We start from the raw sequence: 9,518 nt of genomic DNA on the forward strand, positions 1-9,518 counted from the left end.
TTATTTTTGGGGGATTTTGGTTTGGGGGAGGTTTTGTTTTGCAGAAGGGTCACAACTGTGGCAGGGGAAGATCACTGGTGTGGGGTGTTGGTGATGGGGGATTTGTGGGGAGGGGTGCACCTGGGCATGACTCTGTGGCATATGAATATATTCAAGTGGTCATGGGTATTGTCTTGGTGGGTGGAGACCCACTCGATAACTGAAAAAATATTGAATTCCCATCCTGGGAAGTCCTACTACATTTTCTAATAGAGTGGCAAGAATCCCCAAGTACATAGGCAGTGCCTAGCAAAGAAGGGCAGACCATTATGCCAGGTCCTTGATACTGATGGTTTTACTTATGAACCTTTTCTTGTGAAATTGAAACTTAGCCTATTATTATATATTGTTTAAGAGTTACCTCCTGAAATCCTCCTTCTTGCTCAAATGTGGCCTCTCTCCAAGCCAATCTCAGCATATAAATGCAATACCTCCCCTTCTCCCTGCCCCCACTCCCCTGGTATAGGATGTGACTCCTGGGGATGAGCCTCCCTGGCACCAAGGCATTATTACCAAGTGCCTACTAGCAATGCATCCAGAAAGAGACCTTGACCAAAAGGGGGAAATACTAAATTCAAATGAGTTTTTATGGCTAAGAGATTTCAAAGTGAGTCAGGAGGTCATGACAGAGGTTATGCTTGTGCACATCTCAGGAGGATCTTTGACTGTTGCAGAAAACAGTCCTTCAAATAGCAGGGCTCCTGAGGGTTCTACAGACATGTAGACACTATAAGCAGAGCAGGCAATCTCAGGAATTTGTTACCCAATGTAGCAGTTTGATATTATTGATGAATTCCAAAAAGAAATATTGGATTATGTTTGTAAACTGTTCTTTTCCTCCAGTCATATCAGTTTATATTGGATTCAGAAGTTTACTTGATTACTTAATCTTGTGTCAGTAGGGCATTGAGTACCCACCCTTAGGTGGGTGGGGACTGGCAGATAAAAGGCATGGCAAAGGACAGAGTTGAGGGTTTGTTTTTTTTTTAGAATTATTTTTATTTATGTCTCTCCCCTTCCTCCTCCCCCCCACTGTCTGCTCTCTGTGTCCATTTGCTGTGTGCTCTTCTGTGTCTGCTTGCATTCTTGTCAGCGGCACTGGGAAACTGTGTCGCTTTTTGTTATGTCACCTTGCTGCATCAGCTCTCCATGTGTGTGGTGCCACTCCTGGGTGGGCTGCGCTTTTTTCATGCGGGGCGGCTCTCCTTGAGAGGTGCACTCTGCACGTGGGGCACTGCTACGTGGGGGACACCCCTGTGTGACATGACACTCCTTGTGTACAACAGAACTGCATGTGGGCCAGCTCACCACACGGGCCAGGAGGCCCTGGGCATCAAACCCTGGACTCTCTACATGGAAGGCGGACGCTCTAATAGTTGAGTCACAACCACTTCCCCGTGTTGAGGGTTTTTGATGTTAGAGTGTGATGCTGAAGCCTTAAGCTGGAGCCCTGGGAAGAAAGCTCAGAGAGGAAACAAAAGCAAGACCCTGGAAGGGAGGAATCCAGGAAGCCTGGTACCTCGCAGACGTCGACAGCCATCTTGCTCCAAGACATGAAAATAGACTTTGGTGAGGGAAGTAACTTATGCTCTATGGCCTGGTCTCTGTAAGCAACAACCCCAAATAAATACCCTTTATAAAAACCAATGAATTTCTGGTATTTTGCATCAGTAGCCCTTTGGCTGACTAATACACCCTGTCAATAGGCCTTACTTTGGAATATATGCTCCCCAATGTAACAGGGTTAGACTAATTTACAATTTCCCTACAAATGGCTCCTCTGCCTCCTTTTATTTGAATCTATAATTAGCACTATGCTTGTTAAATATATGACCCAGAGACTTAAATCTTTGTTCTGTTCATATGCCAGTTGAGCCCTGAATCTCAACAGAGTTGCAGTACCTACTCCCCAGTTCATTGGACTCACCCAAAACAACTAATAAAAGGATCATGATGGACAACACCTGTCCCAAGGAACAGAGAGTGTCTGCAACTGCAAGCAAGACAGTTCTACCTATCTGCTGCGTGGGATCTAAGCCTCCTCTCAACCAGAAACACAGTGGGCATCACCACCCCCAAATCCTCAAGACTGAGGAATGAAGAAACGTAAGAGGGGAATGCAAATATGGACTAACGTGGTCTTATTATTATTCTAGTAATGGAAGAACTTGTATCATTGATATAAAGGCAGTGGCCATGAGAGTTTCTAAGAGTGGGGGTAAGAATAAATGTAACATGGGAGCATTTTGGGGACATTGGAATGGTCCTGCATGATATTGCAATGGCAGATACAGGCCATTATACATTTTGTCAAAACCATAAGGTTGTGCAAGGCAAAGTAAAAACCATAATGTACACTACAGCCCATGGTTAGTAGCAGTGCTTCAATATGTGATCATCAATTGTAACAAATGTACCATACTAATGAAAGATGTTGTTAATGTGGGAAAGTGGGGGAGGGGAGGGAGAGGCTGTATGGGAATCCCTTATATAGATATATATTTAGGTACTGAGGGCCAGGGATTGAAGCCAGGACCTTGTAGGTGGGAAGCCAGTGCTCAACCATGGACCAACATTGGCTTCCCTGAGTTGGATTTTTTGTTTCACTTGCTGTTTGTTTTTGTTTTCTGAGGAGGCACCAGGAACTGAACCCAGGACCTCCCATGTGGAAGGCAGGTGTGCAGCCACTTGAGTCACATCTGTTCCTCCTATATATATATATATTTTTTAAATATATTTTTAATTTATTTTTAAAAGATACAAAGATCACACAAAATATTACATTAAAAAATATAGGAGGTTCCCATATGCCCCACTCTACTCCCCACCCCCTCCACCTTTCCCACATCAACAGCTTCTTTCATTAGTGTGGTACATTCATTGCATTTAATGAAGACATTTTGGAGCACTGCTACACAGCATGGATTATAGTTTACATTGTAGTTTACACTCTCTCCCAGTCCATTCAGTGGGTTATGGCAGGATATATAATGTCCTGTATCTGTCCCCGCAATATCATTTAGGACAACTCCAAGTCCCCAAAATACCCCCGTATTATACCTCCTTTTCTGTCTCCCTGCCTTCAGCAACTCCAGAGGCCACTCTCTCCACATCAATGATGTAATTTCTTCCATTGCTAGAGTCACAATAATTCTATAGTAGAATACCAGTAAGTCCACTCTAGTCCTTATTTCATTCCTTAATCCTGAGGACCCTGGAATGGCGATGCCCACTCCACCTCTCAGTTGAGCGGGGGCTTCATTCCCACATGGCTGATGGATGGGACTTTCTTGCCTGCAGCTGTAGACTCTCTCCATTCCTTGGTGTGGTGGCTGTCCAAACTCATCTCCCTGTCAGATGACATGAGTAAGTCCAATGAATTGGACATTAGGTGTTGCAACTCTGCTGAGGCTCATGGCCCAGCTGGCACCTGGACAGCCCAAAGATTCAAGTCTCCTGGTCATACGCCAACCCCAGTGCCAACCACAGGTTCAATAAAGGGACAGAAGAGGCATGTACAGAGAAGTTATATCTGAGTCCAACTCTGTCACACCCAGTCTTCCTATATTTTTGGTGTAGCATTTTTGTAATCTAAAGCTTCTTAAAAAAAAAAAAGCAATTAGAAAAAGAAACCAAACATTACAAATATAGCTGAAACACCTTATTTTAGGTCTTCCAAATCCCACTCAACTTTAGTTACCTTCTGTCATCCCTACTTCATTGTATCAGGAGAAAAGAACCAACAAGGACACATATCTATATATATTTAATTTATTTTATATATCAATTATTTGTATATAATTGATTTTGAGGAATTAGCTCTTATGATAGTGGTGACTGGCAAGTCCAAATTTTGTAGGGCATTCTGGTAGACTAGAAATTCCAGTAAGAGTTGATGTTGATGTCTTGAGTCTTAAATATGTAGAGGAGGCCAGTAGGCTGGAAACTAAGAGAGGAACAAAGGATATGTCTTGAGGCCAGATTTCTTCTTTTTCTGGAAACTGAGTTTCTTGCTCTTAAGGCTCTCAACTGATTGGATGGTAGTTACATTATCAATGGTAATTACCTTTCCTTAAAGCCAATTGATTGTAGATGATAATCTCACCTACAAAATACTTTCAAGGCAACATCTAGGTCAATGTTTGACCAACTGGACTCCATAACCCAGTCAAGTTGACATGCAAAATTAACCATCACAACTGTTTTGAATATGGTATGCATATCTATATATTTACCTCTTATCTTCATTTGCATATACATATGGTAAAATATATATTACTATTTTGAGTTTTAAAACTTTATATAAATGCCATCCATCTGAAATGTGATTTCTTTTCCCATTATTATATTTATGATGTATAGCTCTAGTGCATTTTCAGTTTTGTATAGTATTTCATTGTATGAATATACCCAAACTCACCCAACCCTCTGTTGATGGATGTTTAGGTCCTTTCTCTCTCTCTCTCTCTTTCTCTTTCTTTCTTTCTTTCTCCAAAGAGCGTTCTTTGTTTTTTTTTAAAGATTTATTTTTAATTTAATTCCCCTCCCCTCCCCCGGTTGTCTGTTTTCTGTGTCTTTTTGCCACGTCTTGTTTCTTTGTCCGCTTCTGTTGTCGTCAGCGGCATGGGAAGTGTGGGCAGCGCCATTCCTGGGCAGGCTGCACTTTCTTTCGCGCTGGGCGGCTCTCCTTACGGGTGCACTCCTTGCGCATGGGGCTCCCCTATGCGGGGGACACCCCTGAGTGGCAGGGCACTCCTTGCGCGCATCAGCACTGCACATGGGCCAGCTCCACACGGGTCAAGGAGGCACTGCACATGGGCCAGCTCCACACGGGTCAAGGAGGCCCGGGGTTTGAACCGCGAACCTCCCATATGGTAGACGGATGCCCTAATCACTGGGCCAAAGTCCGTTTCCCTCTCCAAAGAGCATTCTTAATGTGAGTTGTATGTATCAGTATTTATCATATTAGAAATTAAAATGAAAACTTTAAAAATTTTCATTAATTTGTTTAAAATAAAAATAACAAACCTATTACATGTCAACATATAATATTATATTAACCATAAAATATACCATAAAATAATAATATAAATTATACTATGTTTATTATCACATATTATATATGTGTGTGTGTATGTGTGTGTGTGTGTTTTTATATATATATTTTTAGAGGGTACTGGGGATCAAACCTGGGCCCTCATACATGGCAAGCACGTACTCAACCACTGAACTACACCTGCTCTCCTAATAACTATATTTTATAAACAAAAGTAATTTAGTGAGAAGAGTGATATTGTATTGTATTTTTGTAAATGTCTTTAATGTCTGGCTTAATAGAAGGCAGCTGATTCTTATATCTGCATTTACTCAACTGTGATATTCCACATTATGTAGCCTCTGGGAAACTGAGATTGAAAAAGACAAGTAATGCTTTAACGTTATTATAAAAATAGTTTTAACCTGTGGATCCACAAAAAGAGTCTTGGGGACCCTCAGGAGTTTCTGGACTACACTTTGAGAATTACTGCTTGTGCTGGTTTGGAGCTGTAAGAACCGCAGAAAAACATGGTCTTGAACCTAATCCATTCCTTTGTGCGTGAACCCGCTGAAAGTAGGACATTTTGATGAGGCTAGTTCAACTCAATTAGAATGTGTTTTAATCCTATTACTGGAGTCCTTTATAAGTAGAATGAAATTCAGAAAGAGGAAGAGAGAAGCCATGGGAAGCAAGAAGCTGAAGGAACCCAGAAGAGAAGGGAGAGACCAGGAAGGGCCACCGTGTCCCCTGCCATTGACAGAGGAGCCAAGGACCAAGGATCAGCGGCAGTCAGCCCAGAATGCCAGCTTCAGGAACAAGGCAGCGATGCCTTGATTTGGACTCTTTCCTAGCCTCAAGACTGTATGCTCATAATTTCCCATTATGTATGCCAACCCATTGCAAGGTATTTGCTTGAGCAGCCAAGGAAACGAAAACACTGCTCTAAGTCATTGGCATTCAAACTTTTTGACCATGACTCCATAAATAAACAAACAAATAAATAAACACACACTGAGTCTTGAGCATATACACATAACATGTATAAGCACACACTGATTGTATATTTACAACTCAAACAGAAGTTTCACAAAATGATATTTACTTTTACCATCTGTCAGGCACCCTGACATATTCTATTCTTTTTATTTTTGTTTCATTTCATTTTTGTAAAATTGCTGGTTGGTATTTACTAATTTGACTTTATATGGGTTGAGAACCACAGTTCGAAAATCCCTGTGTTAGGGAGTATACGTTTAGGAGTGTGATTTCTGTGTCTATGGTGTACTTTTCCAAGTGGTAATACCTATTTAGGCTCCTATTCGATTGAGTAGCAGAGTCATCTCTCCACATCCTCTTGGAATTGTCAGATTTTCAAATTTGGAAATTGTTACTTGGAATTGTCAGACTTACAAAAATTTTTTTCTAATCTGAAAATTTCAGGTTTTAATTTGCATTACCTTGATGGCCAGTACATATACTCCTTAGCCATTTTAAGTTGCCTGTTTATACCCTTTATGCATTTAAAATTCAATTATTTATCTTTCCTTGATTTGTAGAAATCTTTTTTATTTAGAATACACATCAATTGTTAGTTTTATTCTTTGCAAATATCTTCTCCCAGTTTGGGGTTTGTCTTTTTTCTGTTTATTAATTTATTGTAGTCAAATTTATTAATCTTTTCCTTTATGGTTTGTAGTATTGTGGCTTGTTTAAAAATTCATCCTTATCTTAAGGTCATAAAGATATTCTTTTGTATTTTCTTCTTTAAAATTTAAAGTTTTACTTTCCCCATTAGATATTTAACTTGTGTGAAACTGATTTCATGTATAGATTCCAAATTTTCTTCTCAGTAGCTTCAGCACATTTTATTGAACATACACTGATTTGTATCCCATTCCTATCATATACAGATTCCATCTAATTCAAACCACCATCTCTCTTTCCTGGATTATTACAAGACACTTCTTAAGTGTCTCTCTCCTTTCCTGTTACTATTTTCATCATAATAGCTGAATCATCCTTGCAAAACCTAAGCCAGATCATGCCATTCCTCTGCTCAAAATCCTCCCAGGCTTTCTCCAAGTCCTTTTATGGCCTTTAAGACTCCGTATAATGTGGCTTGCTCATTACCTCCCTAACATCTTCTTCTACCTCTACCCCATTACTCACTTCTCTCCCATTGTGCCTCATTGATTTCACCAGGCCACGTCTGTCCCAACCACAGGGCCTTTGCACTTGCTGTTTCTTCAGCCTGGCATGATCTTCCTCCAGATACCTGCAAGGCTAGCTCCCTTACTTTCTCAAGCGTTCACCGGGAGGCATTCCTTGACCACACTAAATAAAATTTCAGCCCCTCCCTAATACTTTCTATCTCCCTTCCTTGCTTAGTTTTTTTCTAACATTTGTTACTAGTTAACAAACTAAATATTTACTCATTTTGTTAGTTTTCTCCCATGTTATTTCAAAAGTTTTATGAAATCTGGGATTTTTATCTTCTTTCATTTCTTTTTTCACTGCTTAGCTCCTGGTCCTAGAATAGTATCTACCACGTGGTAGGTATTCTATACATATTTGAAGAATGAATGAACGCATATAAATATACCATCCTTTTGCATATGTGTGGGTCTGGGCTTTCTCTTTTGTTACATTGTTCTAATTGTGTATCCCTGCACTAACGTGATACTGTCTGATTATTGTGGCTTGATATAAAAAGTTTTCTGATCTGGTGGGGAAAGTTCCTTGTTCCCCTCTATCTTGACCTTCAAACTTTCTTGTCTATTATTGGGCTTTTGCTGCTCCATATACATTTTAGAGTCAATTTGTCAAGAACTGTGAGAAAGTCCATTAGGATTTTTGGCTTGGAGTTTATAGATTAATTTGGGGAGAATTCACGTCTTCACAATATCAGGTCTTCTCATTTATGCACATGTTTTGTAACAGGCCATTGAGTAGGTGAAAGAGCTCGGCTGGGAATCCAGGTCTGGCAGCCTCTCACCCCTGTTCTCTTTCCTTCTCCTGTACCTTGTGGACCCGAGTATCCATTCAGCAGGACTCCAGAGCTCACTCTGCTCAGAGTCATAATCACGTCCTTCAAAGCTGGCTGAGTGTCCTCCTCCATCTAGTTATGTGCTCTGCAGCTGACTCAGTCCCGAGTCCTTCCAAGCGTGCCAATGACCTTCAAGTGGAAACGTATCATCCTGGGAGGAGGGATTTTTATTCACTTTTACATCAATTACCTTGGGAATAAAAGAAAAATTTTAAAAGAAGTTGGTGCCGTGACATACGCCACGTGGGCTTCTTCTACTTCACTATGTGTGTGCGCATTTTTGCTTTCAGGAGGTACTGGGGATTGAGCCCAGGACCTTGTATATGGGAAGCAGGTGCTCAACCACTTGAGCTACATCCACTCCCCACTTCAGTTTACTAATATGTTCCTAGTGACCCATGGGAACCATTGAGCCAATAATTGGAGTGTTTCAGCAATCTCTTGAGGGCTTGCAAGTTCTTGTCATGTGTGCTGATTCTCCCCCATCCTGTATAAGTGTCAGACATTGTAGTCAAATACCACCTTTTTTCCATTGTCCCCAGCTCAGGATTCAGAGTTACAGGAGGTTCTACTGATTGACTTTGGCATAGAAATAAAACCTATTTGCCATCCTTTTATATTCTGACTTAGTAAGTTTAGAAGCATTTAAAATTGGGATGAGTAAAAATCCAGGGCTGCTCTATGACTCAGGACACCAGAGGAGCTCCAAAGGAAAGTTGTCAGCATCTCTGTCTAAAGGCAGGAAGTGTTGAATGGAGATCATGTTGTTCACCAGCTGAACTTGTAATAGCAGAGGTTTGTTCTTAATGATAGGCTAGATAACAAAGCACCCATGGATGCCCAGAGGCGCAGAGAGCTGAACTTCCTAGCACATGCAGTGGCCCAGGAGACAGGCAGATGACCCAGCAGGGTGGTGTTGGTACAGGATGCAAAGGATGAATACAGCTCCTCTCCAAGAATGGTAAGGGACACTGCAATCATTGTCGGTTGGAGTGTGGGACTATTGTCATGTTAATCTCAGATAATAAACCCATATATTGGTAAGGTCATATCTAACACGAGAAGTATAGGCTCTTGGGAAGTGGATGTGGCTAAATGATAAGACCCCTGCCTACCATATGGGAGAACCCAGGTTCAATCCCTGGGACCTCCTGGTGGAAAGGAAGAAGAGAAAGTGTGCTTGTGAGGTGAGTCAGTACCCACACAAGTGCCAGTGTGGCGAGCCAGTGCCCACGTGGTGAGCTGAGTGCCCATGTGTGAGCCGAGTGCCCATGCAAGTGTCTGCGTGGTGAGCCTAGTGCCTAAAGGGTGAACACTGCCCGTGCAGCAAGCCAGTGCCCCACGGTGAGCCGAGTGCTCTCGTGAGTGCCCGCGTGGTGAGCCAGCGGATGTGCA

This window comes from Dasypus novemcinctus, chromosome 12 (genome assembly GCF_030445035.2).
Source record: "Dasypus novemcinctus isolate mDasNov1 chromosome 12, mDasNov1.1.hap2, whole genome shotgun sequence".
NCBI lineage: Eukaryota > Metazoa > Chordata > Mammalia > Cingulata > Dasypodidae > Dasypus > Dasypus novemcinctus.